This window comes from Manacus candei, unplaced genomic scaffold (genome assembly GCF_025592945.1).
Source record: "Manacus candei isolate 608988 ecotype Guabito, Panama unplaced genomic scaffold, ASM2559294v1 h1tg000015l, whole genome shotgun sequence".
Classification (NCBI taxonomy): domain Eukaryota; kingdom Metazoa; phylum Chordata; class Aves; order Passeriformes; family Pipridae; genus Manacus; species Manacus candei.
In genome coordinates, this window is record NW_026138063.1 from 2,331,679 (window position 1) to 2,357,095 (window position 25,417).

At 42.9% G+C, this 25,417-nt stretch overlaps 1 long non-coding RNA gene across 1 annotated transcript in view; it reads left to right on the plus strand.

Moving 5' to 3' along the window:
* The window catches only part of LOC127468595 (uncharacterized), a 101,079-nt gene that overhangs the window by 26,591 nt on the left and 49,071 nt on the right, over positions 1-25,417 (plus strand). The window contains exons 12-13 of the long non-coding RNA XR_007903599.1: positions 11,671-11,841; positions 25,010-25,165. This is a non-coding gene — a long non-coding RNA (uncharacterized LOC127468595). The remainder of the gene's footprint in view (positions 1-11,670; positions 11,842-25,009; positions 25,166-25,417) is intronic.

Below are 25,417 nucleotides of genomic sequence, written 5' to 3' on the forward strand. Positions count from 1 at the left end.
TGGGAGAGATTTGCTGCAGAAACATCCCAAGCATCCAATGAGGGAACTTGTGTGAGCTCATGAATATTTACAAACTTAAAGAATAAATTATAGAAAAAATGAAAACAAAACCCCCAAAAATCCACCCTTTTGGATTTTTACCAACACTCAGTTTTTGGTTGTGTTAAGAACAACTAGAGGGAAGGGTAAATAGTTTGGAAATCCAGATGGTGCTGAAGCTGCTCCCAAAATGGGTGTTTGTGTCTGTCATCTCTGCAGTGGTTACTCAGCACATCTGCTTCCCTTGGGAAGAAGTTAGATGTAATCTTTTAAGGCTCCTGGTTGTAATTTCCAATGGAATTATTCCCTCTCCTGAGGGTCTCTCCTGCAGGATAGCCCAGCCTGAGGATGGTGGAAAGGAGGAGTTTCAGAGACCTGGTGGGATTGGTGTGGGATTTGGGGCTGCCCAGGGCAGGGGGAGCCTCTGGAAGAGCAGGTGAAATGGGTTTTGTCACCTGCAGCAGGAACCTGGATGTTTTCAGGGAAAAAAAATAATCTCCCTGGCAGCATTTTTAATTTTTTGGCTTGCTTGGGCTGCTATTTCCCTGCTGATTTTTAGTCTCAATTCTTAAATTTCTATTATTTTTATCATTTTGTTAACAAGGACAGAGAGGTTGTCTGCAAATATCTGATTTTTTTTTTTTTCTGGGTGGAGAGAATGGAATGAGAGAACAGCAACAATATCCATGAGGGCTGAGAGCTGTTCATCTCCTTTTCCCACTCATTGTGACAAAACTTTCCCACTCATCCCAACAAATCTTTGCTCAGTTACAAGCAGTTAATGCCAATCTAGAGAATTATCTGGATAATCTCAATTAATATGTGAATTTATTAATATTTCAAAGGACAAGGAGGCAAAGAAACTCTTTTCCATATCCAAAAGTGAGACACATGAGCCCAACTCTACACAGTCCTCTCTCCTACCTTTCCCACAAATGACATTACTGATAATCAGCATTATTTAAATTATTGACGTTCTACCCGAGGGTTTCTGACCTGTGCAATTTTTGAGGGGTGTTTTTGAGCGAGGAGAAAAGTCAAGTTGGAGATGTTTTGCAGCCAAACTTTAACTGCGTGTCCCCAGCCAGCAAGAGGCTCTCCAGGTGAGGCATAATGAGATATCTGAATCTTTTGGAATTAATAAATGCTCGGGAAGCAGCCCTTGTATAGCAGCAGAGATGGCTCTCAAGATATCAGAGGGGGAAGATTGATGGGCTATGCAGATGCAGCTGCCATTAAAAAGACCTTCAGAAAGAAACAAAGTAGGATTGCTGAAAGTGGTGTTTGAAAATTAATGCCTGACTTTGAAAACAAATTGATGCCCCCCTGAGATAATTGAAAAAGTTCGAAAAAACAAATCAGGGAAGAACGAAGTGAGACTCTGGGAGAGACAAACAAAACCCCCAGATAGAGGAAGTCTTTAAATTCTGTTTCCAGAGCACTGAGAGATTTCTCCTGTCTGAGGCTGATTTTGTTTTTGTTTTTGTTTTGTTTTTTTTTTTTTTTTTGTATTTTTTTGGCTTTTTTGTTTGTTTGGTTTTTGTTTTGTTTTGGGGTTTTTGTTTGTTTTGTTTTGTTTTTTTTCTTTTTTTTGGTTTTGTTTTTTTTTTTTGGCTTTGTTTTTTTTGTTTGGTTTGGGTTTTTTTTGGTGGTTTTTTTTTGGTTTTGTTTTTTACACCAGACACATTGTGTGTTATAAAAACAAGTGGTACCATGGCAGGAAAGTGTTGGCAGTGAGGGAAGTTGTGGTTGTTGTTTTGGGTCACTCAGGTCGAGGGGGAATGATTTGAACTGACAGGGAGGAGGTTTAGGTGGGATATGGGGAAGGAATTCTTGGCTGGGAGGGTGGGGAGGCCCTGGCACAGGTTGCCCAGAGAAGCTGTGGCTGCCCCTGGATCCCTGGAAGTGTCCAAGGCCAGGTTGGACAGGGTTTGGAGCAACCTGGGCCAGTGGAAGGTGTCCCTGCCCACGGAACCAAATGATCTTGAAGGTCCCTTCCAACCCAAACCCTGCTGGGATTCAGTGGCTCTGAAATCTCAGGGTTTGATCTGCTCTCCTTTCTTACCTCCCACCTGTCCCCAGCTCCTTCAAACCCTCCTCTGCCCCAATTTGTTTCAAATCAGCCTCTCAAATCCAACTCAGATGGTTTTGTCTGAATAAATAAACCGTCCCATCAAGCAACTTTTTAAATAATCAGGTTCACTTGTTGTGCATGTCGTGGTTTCCCCACTCTTCTAACAGTGTAATGTTATTGGCTCTTCGGTTAGCTTTCTAATTAATGATTAATGGCTTTATATTCTCATGAAACTGAATTCTCCCAGTCAGCTGTTAAATACTGCAACTGAGAATGTGATATTGAGATAGATTAGACAAGAGCCTGATATCGAAATGATACTGAAAAGAAACCCAACTCTGCTCCTTGGCCTTGGAATTTTGCTCTTTGATAAATCTCTCTCTATGTCACTGATGCCTGTGGTGTGATTAGTTCAGTATTGATACTTTATGATAATAAAATTCCCATTTAATTTCTCTGTGTCAATACAGGCTCTCGTCACGATCAAAACTTGTTCCTGAGCAATGAGTAAATCCACAGAGTGACTCGTGAGATGTTATATCAAAACTGCCAATAATCTTTATGGAATCAAATATTATTTGCTTGCCAGTGTGGTATTTAAATAAATGCAGCCCTGCTAAAATGTCTGTTGACTTCAGCAGGAAGGAAAGGCTCATAAATTATGGGGCTGGTATAACACTCTTCTACTAAGATTGTCCACACTTTCCATGATAACTGGCCAGGAATTATTTCTACTTCTTGAATTCCCATCTTTTCTAACTTTTTGGGGGGCCAAAAGCATTTTCCAGCCCAAAGCTGAGGCTTTCCCTGTGTCCCTGGAGAAGGGTGTGGGATCTGCAGGTGCCCATTGCTTTCCTGACAGCAGCTTCACGACTCCAAGTTTCCCCTGTTCCCTGGGTTTTATATTTTACATGTTTTTCTTAGTTCAGGCTGAGATTTGAGAGCATCAGCACATTTCCTAAAAGTCTGAGGGTTACCTGAGGCAGGACTCAATGTAAAAGGGAATATCTTCATTTAAACTCTACATTGGGAGCTGGTTTAATCTCTGCACTAATTTAAACCCTCCGAAAAAGAGAGAGAGCCCCCACTTTAACCTGCCCTTCAACACTTGGAAAGCTCTGGTGAGTTTTTTTACAGATTCCCAACAGGAGAAAAAGCAATTTGCCACTCTGAGGATGCCCCTGGAAGGGGGAGCTGGGAGGGTGCTGGAGGCATGAAGGCAGTTTTAAGCTCAGGATGCTCCAGGGAATATTTTGAGCAGTGTCAGGGCAGCAGGAACAGGATCTGCTGAGTAATCCCCACAACAACTATTTGTGTGCTTATTTTTAAACGCATTTCTCGCCTCAACCCTGACACCTTCAGGGAATCATTTAATTTCCTGTTTAATTTGAGATGTTGCAAACGCCTTAAGGTTGCTCTCAATTATGTATAGAACTATAAGTTCCAGTTTCTGTCCTTTTGCTGGGCGTGGATTTCGTTTGGAACTGAAGATGCTGCAGAGCCCCAGCTGAGCAGGACACGAGCTTGTTTCCTTTGCAGGATTTTTGTTTTGCTCTCTGCAATCAGCAGCTCTGAAAGGTGTGAAATGTTTTATGTTTCACTGCAGAGTAATCTCCATGTTAAACAGCTCGTTGTGAAATCCTGCTCATTTGGGAGGCATTCGAACAGCTCAAAGCAGGGAGGCACAAAGTCCTGTATTTAGACTTCTACAGATGATATTTCCACGAGTTCTTTGCTGCTTTTCTGTACTGATATTGTTAATGCCTATATTCTAATTATAGTCTAATTACAGCCCCAAATTCTTAACCTCCTGGGTTCAGAAATACAATATATTGCATTATGTACAGGAATTCCACTGTCTTTTGATGAACTTGGGGTAATTAATCTCTACAAGGCTCACTCAAACAAGTTTGAGTTGCTGTCAAGACATTTAAACTGAAAATTTGTTGTTTACAGACTCTTTGGTTTTTTTTCTTTTTACAAACTTTTTTTTTTTACATATGATGAAAAGAGAGTTAAACTAGTGTGGGTTTCTTATGTATGAAGGAAAACCTGGATAAACAGAGCTTATATTCTCTCTTCCCAATACTTAATGTTATCAGAAGATTTGCAGACATCACAAAAAGACCAATCATGAAGCTCTGGTTTATATCACTGCTAAAATAGCTGTAAAGACACTTTTTAATATCTATAAGTCAGTTTTGAGTCTGGATGTTTCCCTGTTGTTCCCCTGCAACTGGGGTTGGTGCCACAGGAGCACTTGGATGGGAGCAGATCGCCCTGAAAGGCTGTAGGCATTAAATACTTCTTAGTTCCTGCTTAACTGATGTTATAAACCATTAGCAAAGCCTCCTTATACTCTGGGATAATAGAAGAAAAATAATGTGTGTATATATATATATATATATGCACCCAAAAGAATGGAATGTTTTAGTGTGAAATGGCATCAAAGGCTGAAAAAAATCACATTTTAGTAGCTGCAATAAATAATCCTGAAGATGAGGCTGAGTGAGGTCAGGGGGATTTACTAAATCCTGCTTATTATTTTGATGAGATGATCTCAGGCAAGTGGAGCTGGTGAAGAGTCTGCACTAGTGAACATTGATTAAAAATGATTGCAGGGATAATACCAGTGATCATCATTAGCAGTGGCTGGGCTGTTACCTCGTTAAAAGCACTTTGTTTTTAGCATCTCCTACTTCAGGCACTCTCTCCTTCGTAGCAGGGAGAGTTGATATCATTTAATAATCAAATATCTTGTTGGTTCACACGATGGGAGCTGTTCAGCAGCTGCAGGGTGGGAGCTGAGCAGCCTCTCTGCAGGCAGGCTCAGGGACTTGGCTTAATTAGCAAGGTGGAGTATTGGAACATCGAGGGCAATGAGAGAGGTGCTGTCTCAGGGTTTGACAGGTAAGGATCACGAGGAGATCGTTTGCAGCAGCTGGCAATTAAAGGTGGGATCTCCACGAGCAGGAAACAGTGTTTTGGGATGAAAATTTGCAGCTGACACTAAGCTGGGGGGAGTGTCCATCAGCTGGAAGGCAGGAGGGCTCTGCAGAGGGACCTGGATAGGTTGGAAGGTTGGACTGATTCCAATGGGATGAGGTTCAACCAGTTTCTAACTTGGAGCTGTGGTTAATTAAAACATTACTCTGGGAAATGGATGCTCAAAGCAGAGCTAAATTGCTCACTTTATTTTAGCTGTACCTGTGCTCAGGGTAAGACAAATCAAGGATGGAGATCTCAAGCAGCTGAGTTCTTTCACCTGTCTCAGTTTTTATTTGTGGTATAAACCACAAAAGCTGAACCTGAGAACAATGGTTGTGACTTTGAGGGCAAGGAAGGTGGGATTCCCAAAAGGACCTGGACTTGCTCTGAGTCTTCTGTGTCCAGTGGGGACACGTGAAGTTGGTGTGAGGGTCACCGGGTTAAGGTTTTTGAGCCACTCCATGAAGGGACACTGAGGTACCTGCAGCTCTGAGTAACATCAAAAGGAAGTAAAAAAAAATAACTGCCCTGCAGTGGGATTTTCCTGACATCCTTATCCACTCAGGAAATCTTCCAGGTTACTTTAGGACTTAAGGCTTTGGTTGAGCTGTGCTGAAAACATGTGAGGCAGGTGATGGAACCACAGCCTGCTCAACACAAAGTGTGGGGCATCAACCAAAGGGCAGCAGGAGCTTCTTCCACGGAGTAAATTATCTTTGTCCTCTTTTCTTAAAGTAAGAAACACCTGGTGGGAGTGGGAAAAGCATTGCTGCAGTGTCTGTGCTCTGCTCCAATAATGTTCAATAATATTTCATTAAATATTGTGATGTCGTGGTTGGTTAATACAGAAAGAAATGGAGGATACAGAAGGAGGAGCTGGTGTTTTTAGGGAAGTAATATTTTTAATTTGCATGTGAAGACTTGCAATGAGTACAGATACACCCAACTTTCAGGGAGTGGATATGGAGGAATGTAGATTTGTTTTAGACGATGATGTAAACATCAAGTCTCATCTGATCTGGTTTTGAATGGCTGGAAATTGGGGGTCCTGTGCAAAGTCCCAACAAACCACCAAGTATTTTGGCCCTCCCAGGAACTTCTCTATCAACTAAAGAAATAGTCACACAAATTCTGAAGCTTGAGGAGAAAAAAAGTGTCCTCATTTCAGCCATGAAGTCACGATGTAGTTGGTATGTACACGTTTCAAATTGTTAAAACCTTCTGCCTTTATGTTTTCCTGAGAGCAAATGGAATTTTCTAATGTCTGAAATCCAATATCTGAGAGGTTTATTAGCTCTTTAAAAATGGAGCAGCACAGAACCATTTTTCCTTCTTAGATTCCTCTGCTAAGAAAGGTTAGAATGAGCTCAGCTGCACAATAGCAGGGAACACTGTTCTTGCAAAAAAAAAATCAGCTTGAAAACAATGTTTTCATCGGGCCAAGCAGCAGCCAAAATAAATTACAGCATCATTTTGCCTCCATTAGGCAAAAATCTTATTCTGTTACTGCCAATGGGTTGGCATTGGGTCACGGGTTTGTGACTCTTAAATGCGAGGGAACCTTGGTCAGTGGAGAGTCTGGGGTCAAAACCAACTTTTTCCAACCCTTCAGAAAAAAAGGAATCAAACCTTTATCACCAACTCCCAAAGCTGGCATTTTCTTCCAGGTTTTATTCTGGCAGCCTTGTGTTTCCAGGGCTTTCAGTGCCGAGGCAAAACAAAGCTGCTGGGAGCAAATGCTGGTGCAACAATCCTCTGGTAACAGGAGTGTGACAATTTTTCTGAAGCCACAAGTCAACTACAAGCGTTTTCAATGTTTTAAAAAAAATACATCTGTAGAAATCAGTAAAAACATGGAAGATCCCATTTCTCTGGCTATCTGTACACCTATATTTATATAGATTTTATATAGATTTTTTTTATTTATGTTATCTGTAAATACTTAATAGCACAGAATTCTGTGATGCTGTGATATGATCTCCTGCTTGCTCCTTTTCAAGGGTGTAAATAGCATTTTTTGACCTGTGACATGCCACAAGTTGAACCTGTTATTGTGTATTCCAGATTAATGAGTCCTTTTATATCATTTAAATAAACAGTCTGCTAAGATAGCTGAGAGCATTTATTAGTTGTAAATGATTTAGACAACAGTCTTTAGTGAATAGATCTTTGGAATGCACTCATGGGTTGGAAATATTCATGTTGATAAAGACTAGCAAGAGGAGCAGTTCTAATGGAAGGAGAGAGAAAGGAAATATAATTAGCACTTAATGATTTATTAATGGTTTATAAATATATAAACAAGATCATTAGACTAATATCAACAGTTGCAGGCAGTGAAAGGCAGAGAAAAACCAGCATTGTGGATCTGGGTTAATGCTCCCAGTATCCCAGGGGAACCCAGGGCTGGGATTGGGGAGCAGAAACTCCTTGGGATGTGTTTCATGGCGTGGTGTGTCCTGCAACCCAGCTCTGGTGGCCTCGGGGCAGGGGAATCACGGATTTGCAGCTGACACTAAGCTGGGGGGAGTGTTGATCAGCTGGAAGGCAGGAGGGCTCTGCAGAGGGACCTGGGCAGGGTGGATCCATGGGCTGATTCCAAGGGGATGAGGTTCAACCAGGCCAAGGGCCGGGTCCTGCCCTTTGGCCACAACAACCCCCAGCAGCTCCAGGCTGGGCCAGAGGGGCTGGAGAGCAGCCAGGCAGGAAGGGAGCTGGGAGTGGGGATGGACAGGGAGCTGAACAGGAGCCAGAGTGTGCCCAGGGGGACAAGAGGGCCAATGGATCCTGGCCTGGCTCAGGAACAGGGTGGCCAACAGGTCCAGGGAAGTGATTCTGCCCCTGGACTCAGCACTGGTGAGGCCACCCCTGGAGTGCTGTGTCCAGTTCTGGGCCCTCAGCTCAGGAAGGACATGGAGGGGCTGGAGCAGGTCCAGAGGAGAGCAACGAGGCTGGGGAAGGGACTGGAGCACAAGTGCTGTGAGGAGAGGCTGAGGGAGCTGGGGGGGCTCAGCCTGGAGAAGAGGAGGCTCAGGGGAGACCTCCTCACTCTCTGCAACTCCCTGACAGGAGGGGGGAGCCGGGGGGGGTTGGTCTCTTTTCCAGGCAACCATCAGCAAGACAAGAGGGCTGGGTCTTCAGCTGTGCCAGGGGAGGTTTAGGTTGGAGATTAGGAAGAATTTCTTTGCAGAGAGGGTGCTCAGCCATTGGAATGGGCTGCGCAGGGAAGGGGTGGATTCTCCATCCCTGGAGGTGTTTAAGGACAGACTGGATGTGGCATCAGTGCCATGGGCTGGGAACCACAGCGGGGTTGGATCAAGGGTTGGACTTGATGATCTCAGAGGTCCCTTCCAACCCAGCTGATTCTATGATTCTATGAATTTTGGAATTGTTCAGGTTGGAAAAGCCCTCTGAGATCGACTCCAACCATCCCCCAGCACTGCCATCTTCATCACTACCCCATGTCCCCAAGTGCCACATCCATGTGGCTTTTGAATTCCTCCAGGAATGTTGACTTCCCCCCTGCCCTGGGCAGCCTGTTCTGTGAGAACACAGAACTCTTTTGCCTCAGCTCCTGCACATGATGGATGTGTCCTCATTAAGTTAAGAACATTTAGGCAGTTTCCTGCACACCTGGGGATTGCCTGCCTAAAATAGAAATAACACTTTTCCTGTTGTTGGTGCTTTGGAGAATTTCTCAGCGCTGAAAATTCCTCCAAGACCAACTAAACAGTCTGAAAAGTAACTGAGTTAATTAAACACCTAAATGATATCCCACTCCTGCAGAAATACACCACTTTGGGCATTAAAAACAAGCCTGTGATGTTTGTTTCAGGAGGATAGAATTCCTTGGATTTTTAGAGGCTTTGCAGAGCATCAGGTGACCAGGAGAGTGCTGATGTATAGAATAAAACATGACTAATTATGGAGTGTAGGTTGCTTAGTGAAGTAAAATTTCCATCATATGTGAGGTGGTTCTTGCAGGCCACATCAGGGGTGTGATGCATTTGGGACGACTCAGATTCTCAGAGTTGCTGTGGGATATTTGACCCATCCAACAAGGCAGGGAAGGCATCCAGGATTAACTGGCCACTTGTTTCCATCAGACTCTCCCTCCTCCCTTTGCCTCCTTCACAACCTGGCCATAAACAGCACATCCCTGGAGTGGGGTGTGAGTGGGCACTGGAATGGTTTGAGTTAGAAGAGACTGTAAAGACTAACTTGTTCCACCTCCTGCCATGGACAGGGATCCTTCCACTAGCCCTGGTTGCTCCAACCTGGCCTTGGACACTTCCAGGGATGGGGCAGCCACAGCTTCTCTGGGCAACTTGTGCCAGTGTCTCACCCCCTTCACAGGGAAGAGTTTCTTCCCAATATCCCATCTAACCCTGCTCTCTCTCAGTGTGAAGCCATTCCCCCTTGTCCTGTCACTCCATGCCCTTGGAAATAGTCTCTCTCCATCTTTCTTGTAGCTCCTTCAGGCACTGGAAGGCCCTGAAGGTCTTTAGGTTGCCCCAAGGCTTCTCTTCTCCAGGCTGAACAATCCCAATTCTCTCCACCTTTCCTTTGCCAAAGGCTCACGAGGAAGAATTTCTTCCTAATACCTAATCTAAAACTCTTACCAAAGGGTTGTTATTCAATTTTAATTTTCTTTGCAGGGTTAAACCTGGTACTTGGTGCTCCACCCTATGAGTGTAGAGGTTTTATTACCTTTATGACTATATTTGTTCAGCTCACAACCTGGTCCCCTTTTTACCTGATAAACAATGCAATGAGTGTGAATCCATCTGATCAGAGACAGGAGGGGATGTGAAGGCAGAGTGGCTGCTGAGGGCACTTGGTGTGTTCAGCTGGAGAAGAGGAGACTGAGGGGAGACCTCACTGCAGTTCCAACTCCCTGGGGAGGGGACAGGAGGGACAGCACCCAGGGAATGGCTGGAGCTGTGTCAGGGCAGGGTCAGGTTGGATCTCAGGCAAAGGTTCTTCCCCCAGAGGGTGGTTGGCACTGCCCAGGCTCCCCAGGGCAGTGGGCACAGCCCCAAGGCTGCCAGAGCTCCAGGAGGGTTTGGCTGATCCTCTGGGACACAGGGTGGGACTCTGGGGATGGGTCTGTGCAGGGCTGAGGGTTGGACTGGGTGATCCTTGTGGGTCCCTTCCAACTCTGGGATTCCATGACCCTTTTCTGAGCAGTCTGGTGCATCTGCTGAGTTTGTTATTCCCCTCAGCACATACCAGAAATGCAGATGAACCCAAACCCAAAGGGATTTAATTCTGGGACTGATGTCTGTTACTTCAGCTCTGCAAAGAGAAATAAAGGCAGACAGCAGGGACATGATTTGGTTCGTGATTAATAGTGGGAATCATTACAGAATAACCAGCCCTGTGTCACTTCCCTGGATTTAGATGCACACTCTCCAGCCTAAGCTGCAGTCTGCAAGTCAGGTTGACTTAAACATTTTATTATTGTCATAAATTTAACAACTAATAACTAGTAGGAAGCGAGTCAGAAACTGCTCCCGGGGAGGAAAAAAACCCTCTGAGAATTTCCTTTGAATACTGACTTAGATTCTGATTTTAAAAAAAACACATTACAATTGATTCTGGTCATCTGTCCGTAGGTAATAAAATCTAAAGCCAAAGACATGAGACAAACTTTGGGGATTTTTGGCAATACTCTCAAATTGATCTGAGCCATGTCTCCAGTCACCAGGAGAGTGTCAAACAACCTAATGTTGTTCTGTTTGATGAAAATCCTGCTTGCTTACAATGAGGACAATGGATATATCCTGGGGAATAAGGCTCCTCATAAGATCCTACTGCAGAATTAAGGGTGTTCACCACACCTTGGTAGAGGGTTTTAGATCCTGCTCGATGCTGCAGATGTTACAGTGAGATGAATTCATCCATTTGTCTTAAGGAACAAGCAGGGATCCATCATGTTTCACTGACAAAATTGCCATCTAAGGTAAAATAATAACATTGATTACTGGGGATGGAGAAGAACGAAGGAAAAAAATTGATTTTTAAACATCCCCTGTGCAATTTGGAGAGATTAAAGTTAGATAATTCATAATAAACATAGAAATGGGGAGAAGAAATAAGAACCCTCTTTAGACCAATTACCCAGGCTCCATTTTCAGCCTGTAATAAATTCCAGATGACTCCTTAGCAAAAATATAGTTTATGGAGCTATAATATAGGAGCACGTGGAGAGGCTGGATAAAAACCCTTCCTACGTTTCAGCTGGGCTGGGAGGCTGAATAAAATGGTGCAGCTCATTCTGGGTGTATTTCCATTTAAAAAATATCTGTGCCCCGAGGAGGGTTTGACTCGATGTGTTGCTGTGGTTATCTCACAAAATGTCTGACAGGAATATTCCTGTAGCTCTGCCTAATTGCTGGGGCTACCTTTTGATGGAGATCTGAGCTCAAACTACTCGGAATATATCCATAGAAAATACCTTCTTGGGTAAAAAATAAAAACCAACTAAATACAGAAACCTAGATACATCTTTGGGAAATTAGACTTGTTTTTTTCGACTTTTTTATTTTTATATTTGTTTCCTCCAGATTATGAAAGACTGGGGATGAAAGCCATGCTCTAATTTCATTCAGGCTGCAAAATACACCCATTTGTGAGGCAAACTCTCCATCTCTGTGAAGAGCAGGTTGGTTTTCAGCAGCAGCTTGTTCCTGCCATCAGCAAAATTGTTGTCAAAACATTCGAGGAGATCATGGCAGGTGAGTCTGGTCACTTCAAGCCATCACTGAAAGGTCAAGGGCTGAGTGTACAGCTGAAAAAAATAGCTGGATGGTGAATTTTTTGATGTGTATCTCTCCCAGATTGTGTGACACGAGCTCCTGGGTGAAGAGAAGTGACTCTCTTGGAGTTGTGGTGTCATGTGAGGTTTGCCCATCAAACTGTGTCATGTCAGATCACACAATGGGATGTGACAGCTCAGCTTCACATGGCACAGCTCTCCTGGGCCAGCTGGAAAACATCCCATTTAAACAAAGTTTGGGAAACACTGGTTTGGGAGAGGCAGCAGGGAAGGGTGTGGGATGAAGGGGAAAGAAAGGAAACCAAGGAAATATCGTGGGAAGGAAATTTTAATATCAGGATGAAGACTTGAATTTTTTTTTTTCTTTTTAAAACTGTTTTTAGTTTTTAAATTGGTTTGTGGCTTCCTAATTCAACCTTGAGATCTGTCAGGACAGAATTCCAGCCTTCATAGTTCATTTGAATGGGGAATGAAAGGAGATGGAGATGCAAACCCTTGGCAGGTGGGAGGAACATTTGGGAAGATCCTGTGTAAATCTGGAGTGGTTTTGTGGTGGGAGTAAAGAACAGAAACCCCAGGAGCCTCAGCCTGAAGCCTTTGGGAATTCCATCCCCTTTAACATCACTCTGGACACTTCTGTTGCTTTTCTACTGAACCTCCAAATTTTTCAATGCATCGCTTGAATGCAAATGTTGAGGAAAATGTCCTGAATTATCCTGATCATGTACAATTACAACAAACACACAGATGCAGCTGGAAGTTTGATTTTCTGTTTCTGTGAGCTTTATTCCTCATTAAACTCCGAGCCCGACGTCCTTCGCTTCCATGGGTTTTACTCAGACTTTACTGATCTTGCCTTTATTGATTCCAGTGGAGTTCAACAGGCATAAAAAATGAAACTAGAAGGAGAATCAATTCCACATTAATTAGCCAGTGTGCATGATTTTCTGTGCTGCTTAATGACTCTTGTAATCATCTACAACTGTACAAAGTGAGCAACAATCCTACCCAGGCAGGACTAAAAACCTCCAGCAGTGAATTCACCCATTTTACACATTTTAGAGAGTGTAGAATTTTCTATAAAATCAGATCTAGATTAGAAATGGTGACAGGGAAGTGGTGATTATAAACAGCCTTATATGAGTTCAGACTATTTCTTTTTTCCCAGTAAAAAGTGCTGTGGAAAAGCCCACCCAGCCCCTTCATGAGCTTTCCTAGTTTGGAAGGGATTTGGAAAGGATTTGCAGGATAAAGCTCTTGGAATCTCATCTAAAGACCCCTGAAACAAGGGAAAGATTATTTACAGCTCATTTTAGTGATCCTTTGGCTTGTTTAGTTCTCAAACCAAAGCAACGTTGGGGAAGGTTTTGCGTTGCAGGAGGAGCCTCAGGGTTCCTCACACTGGGACTGTGGGATCTAAAAACCTTTGGATTTGGATATATAAACAACTCAGTGTCTAATACACCAGAATTATGGCAGCAGGGGGCTTCTGCTTTTGCTTATTTGGGCCCTCTCTCATGATGCTTATTTTGTTTGAGGACTGGCCTTTATTTTTTCAGACTTTATTCCAAACCTACTCTTTATATATGTCAATCTCTTCTCATTCCCTTAGTGTTGCAGGACTCATTAACCCTCAGGTTGTGTTATGGTTTAATAAATACAGAAGGAAACTCCTTTCAAGCCTTTTCCATGCTCCTGTGCTCAGAATTCCCCTGGAATTCCCAGCTGATGATGCTGTTTCACTGTGATATTCAGTGTTGCTCACACTCCCATCTAAGGGATCCTGCTCTGGGATCTTTTTGTGGCAGATATGTGAAATGATCTAAAACTTTTCCTTACAGGGATGTTTGATTTCTGTCTGCAGAGTAGGTGTGACTCGGTATTAAGGGTTTGCCTTTGTAATCTATTCAAGATATGGATTGATAGACAGAAGTACAGTAAGTGAACGTGTTTTGTAATAAAATGTGCATTCCTGAATGAGGCTAAAACCATAATCCTTTTTAATATTTACCTCTCCTTTTATCCCAGGAACACAATGAGAGTGATTGCTTAAATACAGATGACATTATGGTCTGTCTTTGCAGTACTTTTTTCCCCCCTTTAACTGTGCATTTACACATGAGTGGGCCATTGGCTCTAAATGGCAATAAGATCACAGTGAATTATATTCACTTTAGTGATACACTGTCAAATTCAATCTTGTATAAAATTCCACATCCTTTCAAATGGAGGAAACCATTTGAATTTGTATCATCAGCAGCTGAACTTTCCCTTTCATGGTTTCACTGGTGGCTGGGAAGTTCATATACAAAGTCTCCCAGACATCTCTGAAAAACGGAGTTATTTTGAGAATCACTTAAATAATAGAAAGGGAATCTTCTTTTCATTATCAAAAATTAAAACAGAAAAAAAACTTATGTGCTCAAATGCAGGAAAAATCGAGGAAGTTGCTGCTCAGAGAATTTATCAGCAGGAAAAATAAGGAAACTTGTTGCTGAGAGTATTTACCAGTAACACAAAGCAGTTCTATAGAAGGTCTGGGATGGAGAAAAGCAGTTGTTTCATCTTAACACTGCCCCAGCTGTGATTATTTATGTTTCATTATTTATTTATGTATTTATTATTATTATGCCTGAGCATCTCAAAGCATCAGGTGCAGATTGAGGTCTCATTCATGGGTGTGGTGTTCACTGGGAGACCCTGTTGGTGTTCTCTGAGAAATCCCATTAAAAGCTGCAGGTTTTAAGATTTCTGAGGCCACTGGAAGGACCAAAATGTTGGATTCAACACTTGTGTAACCAAATGGAAACCAACGGGCTGCCTTTGGACTTAAAGTAACATTTATTTATGGACTTTGCTCTTAGCTGTGAGGTGGATAAAGACATAAATGTGGGCCCAGTTTATGGTTATTTTGTCGCTGCAACAGCAGTGGGATGATGGTGGCAGGTGTGATCCTTGCTGGCTGCAACCTGTGCCAGGACCTCCCCACCCTCCCAGGGTGGAATTTCATCCCAATATCCCACCCAACCCTGCCCTGTGTGAGTTTAAAGCCACTCCCCTTTGTTCTGTCACTCTGTGCCTTTGGAATTGTAGGGGAGAAGGGAGTTGCTGGGAAACTCTGGCTGGAGGAAGCTGGCAAAGACTTTGAGATGGGAGAAGCAGTGTGGAGACAGGGAGAATGAGGAGAAGGAGCCTTGTGGCAATCAGAGCTAAAATATCCCGAAGGAAGTGGCTGTTTTCCTGGAAGTGCTCCAGTGCAACCAGTGTAAGGTGAGTTTTGTCCCCACTGCCCAGTCCTTTGCTGTTTGCTCAGGATTAGCTGCTCCTACAGGACTGACCTGGAGGTCATGGGCAGGCTTTATCCACAGGTTGGGATAAAGATCTTCATGCCCCATGAAGCTGCAGTTAAGGTCATTCCAGCCTCTCACAGGGGCACCAACCACCGTGGGTCGAGGGTGGAAACACCCCCCACATCTCTCACCCTGTGGCATTTGGGCTGAGTGTGTTTCTTACAATTTTGGGAGTTAAAACACACTCTAATGGGCACATATCCAGGATTTTCTCTGGCATACTGACTCCACAGCCCTGGAAAAAAACAAGAAGAGAAGGAAACTTCACCTGCACACGTTTAAGTGTGAGTGATACCCATCGTGTTCCTTTAATGCCCATTTCTCTCCAGTGAACTTTCCCCGGGGCTTTCGGGGATGTGTCACTTCTGTGGCTCCTCACAGAGGAAAACAGGAGCCTTTGCTGTGACCAGGGATGGTTTAGGAGTGATTTGTGGGGTGGGGAGCCGGGCTGGGCACAGTTCCAACTCCAGAGCTCTTGATCCCATCGATTTTAGCTTTGCAGCTCCGGTCCTTGCAGCTCCGCCGTGGAGTTTTGTTTCATTTTCAAACCCATTTTTGGGAATTGATTTAACATTAGACAGCATAACACCAGCACTGTTTTATCTGGATTGCTGAGATTCTAACAGCTAGGCTGCAGTGCTCATTAAAACTGTCCTAAACCCAAATAATTACAATTTTAGTGCCCTAATTCTAATATCTAATATCTTCTCAACTTATTACATTTCTATATTTTCAGAAGTAACCTCCAGCCCACCGAACACAGGGTAGAGGAGAAAATAAGACCTTGCTTTTACATTTTAATGGAATTATTGATTTTAGTTGTGTTGATATATATCCATTTATCTACTACACCCAAATATTCATAAAGACTTCTTAATTTTAAGCCTCTTCGTTTTACCTTCATTTATATGTCATGACAAAGTGATTTATCAAGGAGGAACTTCACCAGCAAAATTAGGCTGTGGTACCACTCCAGTAGCAATTCATCAAAGACAAATACCACTCAATTTTTTCTCATGTCTGCAACTTCATTATCTGTCAAAATCCATTAGAAGTTTGTTTTCTTCTTATAGTTAAGGACTAACCAAGAGATTTTTATACTTTTACACACTTGAGAACATCTATTCATCATTATCTTCACAACATTCTGGACAAGACATCTAATAATGTCTCCTACCATTTGTCTTGGCCTGTTGTTGAGAAGCATTAATGACATTTCAGTAATTTGAAAAAATATTAGTAATTAACTGTGCTATTATAAGACCATTAATTTCCTACATATTAATAAATATTTTTTCAAAAATTAGGGATAAAAGGTATTTTGGGGCTCAGACCTTCAGCATAATGTGCATCAGCTGCACTAAATCCACCAGGTTTGTGTTGCCTGAGATGACTCCACAAACGGGGTGGGACGTGAGAACTCTCATTTTTGGGATAACAGGGACACAGAGATAGGAAATCTGGGCAAAGAAGACCAAGTTCAAGCATTTTGGGGCACCTCTTAAATATGGTGTGGATAAATATCCCCATTTCTGCCAGTCACCAAGATGATTTCTCCCCAAACTTGCCATTTTTTCTACCTTTTTGTGAACTTCCAATAGAGTCAATTTTCTTTATAACCATAATTTCCTTAATTTCTGCCTGAAATGCTGAATCTGCTCTATGAGGGGATAATGCTGCAGCTCCAGGCTCTCTGCAGCACTGACTGATCCTGATAAATTCAGCTTCAGCCTCTGGCTGCTGTTTATTTTGTCTCTCGTGCTCATTTATTGTGGTACAATCCCTGTGGAAGTATCACTGCAATTTTAGGAAAGGCTTCCATTTCTGAATTTAGGAAAAAAAACGGGGCAAAAGGGGCTTTTTCAAGTGTATTTTGAGGAGCAGAAAGGTTATAGTTGCTAATCATGAATTTAGGAGAAACATTGTCATGTTGTGTGTAGTTGGTACTGTTCAGCATTGTTAAGGGAATGCTAATTAATAAGTATTTATGATGATTTAATGTTACTGGAACCCTAAATGGTGATTTGGTGTCACTGAATTTTCTCCCAGAGTTGGTCTGAAGGCATCATAGGAAAAGTCATGGATTAGGGACAGAGCTGTCAGATTGGGCTCGTTTCAGCTGCCAGGACAAAGGGTGGGAAAAATCCCAGAGAAACTTTCATTTGTGGGCATCAGCAAGAGAAATATATTAAATATCTTAAGAGAAATATCTTAAATATGTCTAAACCCATGTCTGTGCTGTGATTCTCCTGACCACAGCTGTGCAAAAAGAGCTTTTTCAGGATTCAGCTAAGGAGTGACACAGAGAATAGGAAGAAATCAATTTAAAAGGAAAGCCTTAGGTGAATATAGACAAATTCTATATAAATTGTGAGCTATCAATGCCACCTTTTAATTGCTTCAAAATATGGGCCCATTTGCATTATGAGGTTGACACCACGTGTTTTCTCATGGAACTTGAAAGTCCGTGGATTTGTTTCTGTGCCTTATTCCGGAGAATGAAGCAAAGAGTTCACTTATCCCTTGTTCCTCAGCATTTATTGCAGGAGGTTTGATCAGCTGTCTCTCAGTTTTTCAGGGAATCTTGATTTAGGTGTTTTTTGAAGCACATTGCTCTGTGTTTCTGCTTTGAGACACAGCCTGTGTGGTGCCGCGTCTTGTGGTTCCCCAAGCGGGTTGTCTCCGACTCTCCATGAATTTTTCATTTGCCTTTCTCGAAGCCTTGCAGACAAGACGGAAGTTTCTGGCTGCTTTAAGACAGCACAGGCAGAGATTGAAATATCTTGTGATGGAAAACTAAGTTTATCAGCCGTTTGATCAAGGACGAGGGAAATGTTCCTTAAGGAGAACACCTCGGTATTCCTGATTATTTGTAACCTTGAAAGACAGCACAGACAGAGAGAGATTGCATGGAATTATTTTTTTATTTTTGAAGTTGTGACATTAAGCCATTGTCTAAATGTGACAGCTTTCTCAGCAGGTTTGTTAAGAATGAACATCAGTCATGGGAAGTGAATCTCTTTTACTCAATGTGGGATTTTGGGGAGTGAAAAATGGGGAAGTGCAATATTTATGGTATAAACTATTCAAGAGCTACCAGGTTGACTACTCAAGTGCTCAAAGACACTGACTGTGATTGTTGGTTCTATTAATGATGGATGGACTTATTTATGTCCCATCCCTGGAAGTGTCCCAGGCCAGGTTGGACGGGGCTTGGAGCAACCTGGAATAGTGGAAGTTGTCCCTACCCATGGCAGGGGGTGGAACTGGATTAAGATCCTTCCAACCCAGACCATTCTGGGATTCTGTGAATGAGTGGAGAAGGTTTCAGACAGACCAGGAACTCTTGTGATCCTGCTTGTTCAGATGAGGTGGCTCATGGGTTATTTATTAATATACTTGTTTGTGTTTAATCAAAGTATAAGAAGTCTAGCCTATAGAACTCAACAAAGTCATCCTGGTTTGGGCACAGTTGTGGGGTAATTTATTTTTGGTTCATGTCATGTTGGAGCTCTTGAGCAGATTGACAGCTGTGGTCTTTATTCATCTAAGGTGGGTTTGGAGTCTGAACCCTGGTGAGGAATCCTGTGCCTGTGTGGCCATGACTTTTTATGCCTAAATTCTCCAGCCATTCTGCACAGACGAATTAAAAGCATTAAACTCTTAAAAAAATTGCAATTATGCAATAAATATTAATCAATGATGCATGAGAATAAATATATTAAATGAAACCACTTGAGATCTCGAGATGTGAGCCAGTTAACACTGGGTGTGTTTTATGACCAGGGCAGTGTTTGGGATCCACATCCACAGCAAACAGTGCAATCTGCTACATTTGGAAAAAATGGATTTGCATTCCTTTCTCATTTTCTGTTGGAGAGTCCGTCTCATATTTTGATGTTTGAGGAAATACATGCTATGATATGTAAATATCCTAAAATTTAATCAGATGGCATTAGATTTGTTGCAGTAAACAAAACCTGGCAATAATCATGGGATATTATGGATTTCTGATTATTTCTATCATTTAAATTTAGTCTGATGTCGTGCAGCTCATTACTGAGGAGAAAATGGTGTTTTATTCCATGAGAGTTTATCCTGGCTTAGGACAAATCCCCACCTGTCCATTCTAGGTGGTATCTGGTGAGGAAATCAGAAGGAACTGGATGTGTTATTGGTAGGAACAAAGTGATGGACTGAAGTACACCTGGAATTCGTGCCAGCTCCCAGAGTACATCATGTATTCATTCAATCTGACATGCACACACCTTGCAATGCTCTTCTCCAGAGACTCACGAAATAAGGCTGGAAGAGATCTTTTCTCTTGCTCAAATTTGCAATTGAGGTGTAAATCTTCATGTTCTCAACTCTCTCTGCAATCAGAGAGTTTCTCACAGCTCTGTCCAGTGTTGGCCTGTCTGTGGGTCAGGAGCCGTAATCACAAAGGCTTTATCCCAATTAACAAGGGAAACCAGCTGGAAAGTCAAACAGCCTCTCCTAAATTAATTATGTTGTTTCTATATGTCATAAAACACATTTTATTATGCTGGTAATGGTTTGGCTTTTTAAAATCCCAGAGAGATCTGTGTCTGGAAGCAGCATTTCATGGGCAGGTTCAGCTGATGACTCAGACTGTTGAAAAGAGGAAGGGCCTGGGTTATTCCTGAATTTCCCTGATAAATCCAGGCACTGGAAGGGAACAGTTCTTGCTCCAGTTGGGCTGTTTTGTGTCAGTTTTAGCTGAAGTTGTGTGTGGTGCATTTGAGAAGGGAGCAAAGTTTGTGCCTCTGTGATGCCAAAGAGAAGTAGGTTGTTCCTCATTACCCTCACAAGAACTTTATTTTAATGGTAGGTTGATTTTTCTGCATGTTGTATAAAGTCTCTCTTTTTTTCCCCCCAAGAATTACCAACAGGAAAATGTCCCATTAAGTGAGACAATAAATATTTAACCCTTTTTCAGAGAAGAACAAATACAAATTTGAAGAAAACTCGTGAACTATCATGCCTCAGATTTAAAGTTACCCCTTCAGGGTGACCAGTGATCTTTGGATATTGAAGAGGGAGGAATTCTGATTATTAAAATACTTATTATTAAGCACAATATGATGGTGTTTAACTGCTGAGCACTGATGGCTATGCCAGAGTACACACAGGGATGTTTTCTGCCTGGGGAGTTTGAAGTCTGGAGCAGGAAATTTGAGCAGTAATTTCAATAATTTATCCAATGGGAGCCAAAGGAGCCTGTTTTCCCATGGAACATATGCATTCCCGGGCACAGGGGACACGGTGCTGCCCAAACAGCTGCATTTCTCCCCTTGTGATGTGTTTTGATCAGAAGATGGCAGCAAAATCTTATTAACTGTATCACGGGCTCTCCTCAGCCCTTTCCATCCGTAGGGGTTGGAGATGCTGTGAGGGGTTTGCTGGAGCCAGCTCTGATTCCATTCCCTGCTTCAGCCACCCCAGACAAAGCCTGATGAGATCCATGGAATGCAGTGGGCTGGATCCTCTCCCCTCTTTCATTTTCCAGCCCAGCTGTTACAGAGATGCTTTCACAGTGGCTCTCTTCACGCTGACTGCAAAAAGCACATTCCAGAAATATCCCGAGCCTGCAGCCAGGCTCTTCCCAGTGGTGCCAAGAACAGGATGAGAGGCAACAGGCAGAAGCTGATGCCCAGGAGCTCCACCTGGACACGAGGAAGAACTTTTCCCGTTCAGTGACTGCACACTGGAACAGACCAGAGAGGGGGTGGAGTCTCCCTTTGGGGGGGTGTTCCAGAACCATCTGGACACAGCCCTCTGCCATGTCCTCTGGGATGCACCAGGTGGGACCAGGGGACCCACTGTGTGCCCTTCCAGCCTGCCCCATCCTGGGATTCTGGGAGCACGTGGAAGCTCTGCTGCCCCACAGGGCTGGTGGGCTCCTCCCAGCTGACTGGGGCAAGTGGTGCAGCTGGGAGGGCTCCACTCTGGTGACCCCCTGACCACAACCATCCACCTGCTCGGGGCAATTCCTGGTGGCATCATGGAGCTGATGCTTTTGGACAAGTGGATGAAGGCCTCAACCAGGTTTCTGTTGCTTGGCTGGACCAGTTGTGCTCTGCATGGTCTGTCTTTGGTGGGATCACTCACGGTGGACCACTCCTTGTCCATCCAGGTCCTCTTGGTGTGGGTTCAGCTGGAACCAGCACCAAGATCTGCTGGTTGCTTTAATCTCTTTAATCTTTCCTTGGCTCACAGTTGCTTTTTGGGAGCTGGTGTTAGAGCTGAGGCTTTCCTGGAGGGTTTTGGCTGCACACTGATGTCTGTCCTTCTATGGAAACAACATATCCAGAGGCACCTTTCATTCCTCTTCCTCCAGGAAAGGCCAACTGCACAGCTCTGGCTGCTGGGGCCACACACAAGTGACATATGTTTCTATATATTTTAATAGGAAGTAATATTTGTGTACACTAATGCCTAACATAATCACATGGAATTCATACAGGACTCATGATTTGATCCCAAAATTGCTCCTTTTCTTTTCTTTTCTTTTTTTTTTTTTTAACCAAAATGCTCTTAGATTAACTTTAAAAATAGGCATTGAATTTCTCTGTAGCATTCTGGGTATTTTCTCTCTAAAGAAGTGTCTGTAATTTATGATCTGTAATTAGAATCCAATTTAATAATTACATGTCCTGCAAGGAAATGTTTCTTGAGCAGGCCTTTGTTCTTGTGCAGCTGCTGGAAGCACAAAGCTGTGGATTATAAGAAATAGTTCAGATGAAAATGGATTGTCGAGGGCAAAGTACCTTCAGAATTGATCAGAATTGCTGAATGACAAATCTAGTTGATCCAATTGACTTTGCTGCATCGTATATAGTGTCAAGATATCCATCTCATAAGCCTGCATGGCATAAATCACTCTAGATGCAAAAAAGATTAATTTTTGTGACTGTTTAATGACATATTTCTATATGAAATTTAGCAGATCAAAGACAGGGTTTGGATGGTTTGTCTTTCCTCTAGGAAATGCCATCACAAAAAAACTTAAACTGAAAATTCCACAGCAGTTTTTCTAGGATTTCCTTCTTATGCTCAAAAAGATACACAAAAACCTTTATCCACCATATTATTAACCTAAGGCTAATTCAGAATGATTTTAGCCTTAAACATGAATAATTTCAGACTGACCTGATGACAGGTTAAAATTCTTTCCTAAACTATGGAATTTAGCTAAAGGATCATATACTCATTTCATTAACTTCTTCTTCCAGGCAATATTGTATCTTGGAAATGACTTAATTAGTTGAAATTCATAGCAAAGGTTTTTTGGAAAGCTGCCTGCACTAGGAGATGGGGATCATCCACATACATATTTCTAGCTTGTGCTCTATGAATTGATCATATAAATTGGTCAGATCTTCAGAGAATGCTGTGAAGTTTTAATTTAAGGAAATGGGCAGTTTCTATAATTGCTGGGGACAACTGGAGGCCTGATTTGGTGTCTCCTCACATGTTTTATTCCCCTGCTGTGTTATAGTGCTGATAAAAGAGTCGAAAGGAGGATGGCAACGGGCTCAGGTGATTGGTAAAGGGTGGATAATTTACATTAGGAAATTCAGCTGGTTTAATTTTTTAACTGAAAAGACCTCCAAGGTCATCCAGTTCAACCTGTGCCCGATGCCCTCCTTGTCCCCAGCCCAGAGCACTGACCAGGCTCCCCAGGGCAGTGGGCACAGCCCCAAGGCTGCCAGAGCTCCAGGAGGGTTTGGATGATCCTCTGGGACACAGGGTGTGACTCTGGGGATGTTCCTGTGCAGGGCTGAGGGTTGGACTGATGATCCTTGTGGGTCCCTCCCAGCTCAGCACATCCTGTGAGTCCATGATTTCCACCTGTGCCTGGGTAAGAAAGCAGTTTAATGCTGGTTTTCCAAGTACACAGAGAGAAGTGAGTGGAAACTCTCTTGAAGGACTAGAGCTTAACTGTGATTTGAAATATTAATGCAACCTCATGTTCAGGCAGTGGGACTTCCCTGAGCAAAACCATATGTTGAGGTCACTGGGGAGAGCAGGACACTCAGTCTGGGTTTGGATGAATGTGACAACACTGACCTCCAGCACTGAGACAAGTTCAGGGTCTTGACAGTTTTCTGCTCTGTCCTTTCTTCCTCAGATATTCCAGGAGATTTGCAGCAAGGGCAGGCAGGTTTCTCTGTATCCTCTCGTGTGCTGAGGTGTCAAACCACATAGAGTTTTTATTTTTTTAGGCTGCTGCTGTACCTTTTCCTGCACTTCAAAAGATTAAATTGAACTCCCCTTAAATGAAAAGCAACAACCTAAGCTGATAAATCAAAGAAGATGTTACCCTGTGCTCCAACATTAAAGATTGATGTGTTCACTCTGAATCTTCCTGGCATGGAAAACATGTTATTTGGCCTCTTCTTGGACCTCTGTCCAGAGCTGTGACTGTGGGCTCATGGCATCTTGCCAGTCTAAATTTTCCTGCAGTGATTCCTCCAACTGCAGAAGTAGACCCAGCACCTCCAGCGTTTTTTGGGCTTTTCCTGGTGTTTTCCATGGTGAAGGAGTGAGTGAGCCATGTGTTATGTCCATTGGTGCAGGACATCACCTGCAGCACTTGAGGTCTCGGCAAAAAGGAGGTGGCTGGTGTCTGTTGTGACTTTATTGAGGTGTCTCTGGTGTCTCCTGCAGGTCTGGCATCCAAGAGCTGCCTGTGGCATTTGGAGTTACTGATGGAATGGCTGCAAGCTCAGCCAACCCTTCCCTGTCCAAACAGAGAGACTGTTCCAAGAGGTTTGCAGGGATAGATGTGGTTGGGCATCCCCAGGCAGTTTTGGAAGTGGGTTTGGTTTAGTGGAGCCACCTTTGAAAAATTAAGCCCATTATCAAGCCCAAACTGGAGCTGCAGGTGGGTTGTGAGGACAAAAGAATGTTTGTCACATCAAGCACCTGCAGCACCAGCACTGTGGGACGTTTTCAGAGCATCACAGGAGTGTCCTGAGGGGCCCAGTGTTGGGAGAAGGGATCTCTTCCTCCCTACTGGCAGCCAAATTGCAGAGTGCCCTGGCTAATTGTGCATTCCAAATGTCACTAACATTGCATTTCCACATAAAAAATTGCCATCCTTGTCCTGGGAACATTACAAAGTGTCCCAAAACCATGCTCAGGAGTCCAGGTATTATTTTGTACCTGAACAAGGAGAGTGATGAGTTGCTTGTCCCCACATAGATGATGAATATGAGGTGGTACAACAGAGTGATTTTGTCCTATGTGTGAAGATTGATGGATTTGGGCGATGCTGCTTTTTTTCTTTTCCCCCTACAACCAAATTCTATTCAAAATCCTCCAATTCAGCAACTCAGGAAAATTAATGGAGCTGCTTTATGTGCCTTGGACTTATTTCCATATTTTAGCCTACCCTTTCTAAAATAATTTAAAAACCTTTCAAAATCCCAACATGCAGAGGCTGGGAACCAACCAGACAGACATTCCAGTGTTAGTCCTGTTAAAATATTTCATATTATTGCAATTGAGCAAGAATTAGGATAATTTTTAATAGTGACATATGGCAATTACTGCTGAAAATGTTTCTGAGATGCTTCTGACTTGTTTATATATTGCTGCAAGTGTTATAAAAACAAGGGGAAATTCCTCTGGAACTGAATATTTGTTTATTTTCAAAGTGAACTGTTACATTAATCACACTGTGTTTAAAGGGCAGCATTTGCATTGGTCTGACCAATGAATCATAACCAACAATTTCCTTTTTTTTAGAGCTGAAAGGAGAAGAGAACATACACTATTAGTAACTGATCCATAAACATCCCCTGCAAATGACAACTGTACATTGAAAATTTTCATTTTGGAGAGTGAAAAGCAAATCCAGTCATGGTGAGGGCTCCAGAAAAGTCGTGACCCTTCTTCACATTGGTGAGTAATTTCAGCTTTTTAGGGAGGTGAAGTGGCTGGTGTGGCACCTCCCGACCTCTGGAAGTCCTGAAGACTTGGGGTTTAGTGGATTTTTCAAGGCATTAGGTTTGTTTTTGAGCTAATTCAGCACCACTGTCTTTTAGTGTAATCTGGAGTTATTTTAGCATTAAAAAGAATGTATTTGTGGAAGCCTTTGGAGACTTTCCCAAAAGAAAAAAGTAGCCATGTGAGAATGTGTAGTGAACAATATCC